This window comes from Vespa mandarinia, chromosome 2, assembly GCF_050613455.1.
Source record: "Vespa mandarinia isolate Hongniang chromosome 2, ASM5061345v1, whole genome shotgun sequence".
Lineage (NCBI taxonomy): Eukaryota > Metazoa > Arthropoda > Insecta > Hymenoptera > Vespidae > Vespa > Vespa mandarinia.
Genome location: NC_140811.1, coordinates 6,424,001 through 6,430,000, shown reverse-complemented (window position 1 = coordinate 6,430,000; position 6,000 = coordinate 6,424,001). Strand labels below are relative to the sequence as shown.

The 6,000-nt window shown below is 32.5% G+C and overlaps 1 protein-coding gene across 19 annotated transcripts in view; it reads right to left on the bottom strand.

Annotated features, from left to right (window-relative positions):
* Window positions 1–6,000, bottom strand: part of LOC118439652 (uncharacterized) — a 112,971-nt gene that overhangs the window by 82,883 nt on the left and 24,088 nt on the right. The window lies entirely within an intron of this gene.

The window sequence follows — 6,000 nt, the reverse complement described above, 5'->3', positions numbered from 1 at the left end:
AGAGAGAGAGAGAGAGAGAGAGAGAGAGAGAGAGAGAAAGAGAGAAAAGCAAGTAAAGAAATAGGGAATTTCAATATCATTCGTCGATAATACGATTTGTTACAGAAACGGGATAAATTTCATCAGCTCTTATTTACGATTCGATATGGTAATATCGATTGGTATTACAGATTCCTTACTTATCAAGGATATTTCATATACCGATAAAGATGATGTTGATAAAGAAGTTCTCTTCTACAGTCGGTAATATCTAACCTCGATAAAATAGAAATCCACTTTACGAACAGATAAATATCCTGGATAACATTGATAAAATTGATAACGTTTGATAACATCGATAAAGATGAATTCCTATTTTACCGATGTACAATGCTAGAATTTAATAAACTTTCAAAATAAAAAAAAAAAAAAAAAAAAAGAAAAAAGAAAAAAAACATAATATATGACGATATACTGATTTAATCTACGATATGACTAAGAGTTAACGTCGCAATCGGACACGATTATAATTAAAATTTCACTTATATCGATACGTAGAAATAAATGGAGTTGCATAGAAACTCGTGAAACCGTGTTATTAGACTCGTTAAAGTATTAAGTAACCGCCTTAATTATAAGCCGTATAATTTATGCCTAACGAAGGCGTCTAGAAGAAAATAGAACGAAGAGAAAAGGAGGAGATGACGAATGACTCTTCTCTTGGCAAAGTAGGCGTCTGTCGCGACTACTTCTTTAATTTTGGAAGATAAGGAAAGAAAAAAAAGAAAAAAAAAAATAGAAAAAAAAGAAAAGAAAAGAAAAACGGACTAGACGACAAACCACCCCTCTTTCTTCTATTTCTAACTTTCTCTTTCTCTCTTTTTTTTTGTCCTTATCTTTTTTCACTTCTTTTACATCCTTTCTTTCCATCCTTTCACAGTTATCGTCGTCATAGTCTGCGTCAATCTACCAAAGTAATTCACCTGACGCGATGAGGTCACATCGTTCGCCGAGAAGCAAAGATACGGTCGGTCGCTTGGCTTAGCTTGGCTTGGCTTGGCTTGGCTTGGCTCGCTTCGGCTCGACTCGACTCGCTTGCTTGCTTTTCAGTGTTCTCGACGTAAAAGAGGACGAAATAAATTGAAGAAGGGTCATTTGACTCTTTCAACGGGGAACTACCACCCTGTGGGCGCTGCCGCGAAGATCGGGCACGCGCTGGATCCTCGAGAAACCGGTTTCGAATGACCGCTTACAAAATCGTTTTTACCACGCCGAGAAGACCTTAACGATCGATTTTACCCGCGTTATTATCGTTATTATTATTACTATTACTATTATTGTTGTTGTTGTTATTGTTATTGTCATTGTTGTTGTATATATATATAAAAAAAAAAAAAAAAAAATTTAGATGAAAAATTCTTTGAACCGAGAACAAACTAAAGAATTTCATAAAGTGTGTTAAGATCTATTTTGCTTAAAAAAAAATATAACGATGATAATGTCTAAACGTTAATATTAGATATTAATCTTCGTTATCGTTACTTTATCTAATTTCGTAATTATATCATCATTTTGTATTTTCTATACTTGCATTTAATATGATCTCATTTTAATTCAATGTATACCGGCTTTCTCGTTTTAAACAATATTATCTTAAATATTATCGATCTTATTGGTTTTATAAATAAATGTTTCGAATAAAAATTACTAAGTTTTGAACAGAAAACGTAATACTTATTATAGGTATTTCATAGTGATCGTTGTTATCAAGGTATGTGAAGTTATAATAATAGTTTCAAATGAAAATCGTTATTTTAATACGAGCAAAGGTTGTAAAGAATATCAATATAAACTCAATGAGCTCTTACGGTATACATTTTTCATCAATATTGTATGAAGTTATGGCGCCTCAAAGTTTAACAAACTGTCTAATCGCAATAATGTTCTTTATGGCTGCTGAAGGTCACCGTGCTCCAAATGATTACAACTTCGAGAATATATGAACAATAGTAAATGAATAAATCAATAAAAAAAAAAAAAAAAAAAAAAAAAAAAAAAAAAAAAATAAGATTGGTTTTTGTGGTTTTTTGTTTTCATCGATTATCAGATGTTATTAGAAAAGTTGATCGCATTATTTGCGATTACATAATTATTTAAATTTCAAAATACTATAACTCGATAAAATATCGATGAAGAGATACTTTGTATAACTGCTCATTAAATTCGTATTGACATTCTTTTACAATATTTGTAAAATATCGATTATCATTCAAAATAAACCATTATAATTTCGTTATCATAATCGAAAAATAATACCATCAATGCCATCTATGAAATAGTACCAATAAATATTACATACTATCTACCTTGAAACCTAGTAATAACTTTTATTTAAAACACTTTTTTATAAAACCTATAAGCTAGGATGTCTTTGATTATATTATTTAAAATAAGACACCCACGTACACCTACCCATCTTACATACATACATACTTACACACATATACACACATTCTCTACTATCATACATATACACACGTATATACGTATACATATACACACACTCTCTACTATCTTTCTCTCTTTGTCAGACAGAATCAAAAAAAATAGAATTTGCTAATCGGTAATTATTATAGCGACTATTTTTATCTCTCGTTTGATCGAGAACACCCCCTCACTCCTAAGTAGAAACACTGCTACACCTGTTCCTTTCTTTCCTCATCCACTTATCCCAGTTATTTTAATTGGATGGATCTAGAAGAATAAGAAGAAGAAGAAGAAGAAAAAAGAGAGCGAGAGGAATAAAAAGAAAAGAGAAAGAAAAAAATTGCAAAATATTTTTTCGGGGGATGGGGGGTAAGAATGGAGGGAGGGGAAGGGGGTGGGCGTGCGTGACGATGCGTGCGCGTTCGTCTTCTGCGTGTCTGACTACCGATCGATAACACTTTTAGTTTAACCATGCGAATATATCGTGCCACGAGTGGTTCGCGCTTTCGATGAGCATGCTGACCAATCGATACGGAATGTTAAACTTCGTTGTACAATTAATTAGGTGAATAACGGATGAACCATGATTTAAAAGGAAAACGAGTCGATGATGAAGACATGACGACGAGAAAAAAAAGAGACAGGGAAAGAAACGAAAAAAAAAAACAAACAAACAAACAAAAAAATTGTCGATGACGATGTCGATGATGAATATCCTTCTAATGAAGAAACTTGAAAGCTCTCCGCGATGTTTTTCATGAAGAAAGCACACGCGTTTCCACTTGGCGGCTTCTTTTCTCCCATGAAAAAGAAGAAAAAGATAAACGAAAACAAACGTAGGTAAAAAAAAAAAAAGAAATAGAAAAGCAAGAATAAAATAAGAACAGTCGATGGATGAACAAGTTAATGGAAGAGGATTAATAAGGGAGGGGAAAAAGCACGTGACGTTATGTGGATTAAAACTCTCGAATGACTAATCGAAAAATTTTTTCCTTCCCTTAAAGTAAGAATTTTTGAATTTATAAGATGAAGAATATGAAGAAGAAGAAGAAGAAGAAGAAGAAGAAGAAGAAGCGAAGGAGGAGGAATAATAATAAAAAGAAAAATAAAATCTTCCGGGTAATGGAATATTCTTGCTCACGTTGATCGACTTTTATATTTTTCTTTTCTTTACTTTTCTTTCTTCTTTTCTTTTCTTTTTTCTTTTTTTTCTTTTTCTTTTTTCTCTTTTTCTATTTTTTACGTAGAAACGAACGAGCTTCTTAAGCACCCATAAAAGCGTGCGACACTATCTATATTATACGCTGGGGCAAATGTGTCGTTGCAGAAAACTTGTGTTTGTAACGAGCCATCGTAAAAAGTGAATAAGCGGTGTGTCTCTCTCTCTCTTTCTCTCTCTCTCTCTCTCTTTCTCTCTCTCTCTCTCTCTCTCTCTCTCTCTCTCTCTCTCTCTCTCGAACGTGAATTGTTAAATGAGAAATTAATCTTAGTTATGAAGAATTTCAAAGAGAGCGAGATAAGTAAAGAAATAAATAAATAAAACAATCAATAGGACGGACGGTCAACTTACTTAATGAAAATAACGAGCTATCATATATATATATATATAGTGTGTCTTTCTCTAATTCGTTGCTTCGTTGACTGCCTTTGTGGCACGTTGAAACATTGAAATAACTCGATAATGTTAGACATTATTATCGCTCCTGTGCTCGCATTCTCTCTATCATTCCGAGTTTTTTTTTTTTTTACAATAACACAAAACAGAAAAGGATTAACAAAAAAAAAAAGCAAATAAAAATAAAAATAAAAGAAAAAAAAAGTCGTCAGACGTATCTCGTACTCGACAATTTTCAAAGCTTTCGCGAAGAAATACGTCGTGACCTTCGAGAGAAACTCGGACGATAACTTGGCTCTTAGTTGAGAAAGAGAGAGAGAGAGAGAGAGAGAGAGAAAGAGAGAGGGAAAGAAATAGAGAAGAATGGCAGCGTTGTGAGCAGGAAAAACCTAATCTATATACATACATATATATATATGCGCCGTTATGAGAAAAATTTACATTACCGTTTCTCCTCTATTACACCCTCTACAGACAAACGACGAATCTTTTTCTGTTATTATCATTATCATAATCACTATTCGTATTTTCTCGTTATTGCGGTTAAAACGATCAACGTATGATTGACTCCATACAAACAAATTATTTTCTAACGCTACTTATTCTAACTCGTACATCAAAAGGTAAAGAACAAGAATAAGAAAAAGAAAAAAAAATAATAGAACAGAATAGAAAATACGACAACCAATAACACAAATCTTCGAGTTAATTTAATCTAAAAAAAAAAAAATAAAAAAAGAAAAAAGAAATTGGTATTATTCGTTATCTATTTAAATCAGTAGACGAACACATTAATAGAAAAAGAAAAAGTAAGAGAGAGAGAGAGAGAGAGAGAGAGAGAGAGAGAGAGAGAGAGAGAGAGAGAGAGAGAGAGAGAGAGAGAGAGAGAGAGAGAGAGAGAGAAGGGGAATAGGGTGGGGATGAAGTGGAAGGGGAGAGGAGAGAGCTCGAAGAGAGCTTACGATAAGACCTTCTACCAAGAATATAGTTAACGAAAGGAGGACACACGAATAGAATCGATCGTCTCTCTTATCGTTCCTAGCATCCAAATTCTCCCCGATGTACCAATGAGATAACACCTTTGATACGTGCTTCGATATCGTAATGACGTAATAATTAGATTTTCTTGAAATATTATTTCGAAAAAAATCGTTCCTAATTACCTCGTTTGGCTAATAAAAATTCCAGAAATTATAAATCGATTAAAATTTCAAAAATCTTAAATTAAAATATTTCTTATTTTCTCGTTATATATTTTGAACGAATTACGAAGGCAAGTAAAAGAGAGTTTTCGTGCATTCTCGATAAATTATAAATATCGCAATTAGTTTCTGCAAATTATTTTCTTTTTTCCTTTTTTTTTTTCTTTTTTTCTTTTCTTTCTTTTTTTTTTGTTTTCTAAAAGACCTTACACTATTATTAATCTCTCTCGCATTATTATCTTAATTAACATCCATCGATAATTGCTTCCTAACTAACATCGAAGAAAACTGAATTTCAATTATAATCAACATGTTAATTACTAAATTAAAAATATTAAAATAAAAAGAAAAATAAATTGAAAATCGTGTGTATCGAAGAACGATCGACACGATAACATTCGCGAAGATAAATCATTATATTTTCGTTGAATAAAATAACTCAACTATACTTCCGAATTATTCAACGACATATAGTCGAGATATAATGCGTTCGTTTGACGAATCGCATCCATTATCGTCGAACATGTACAGGATGAGCGAGCGAACTCATCGATTACGTTAACTGTCATTAGACCACGTGTTTCCGGCTCGAAAAACGGTTTGCATTGATTACAATCTATCAGTAAGTGTATGCCGAACGTAACAGGGTGCGGTTAAGCTCTGTTACGTCGATTAACTTCATTGACCTCAAAATTGGAATCGAGTTACGATAAACAG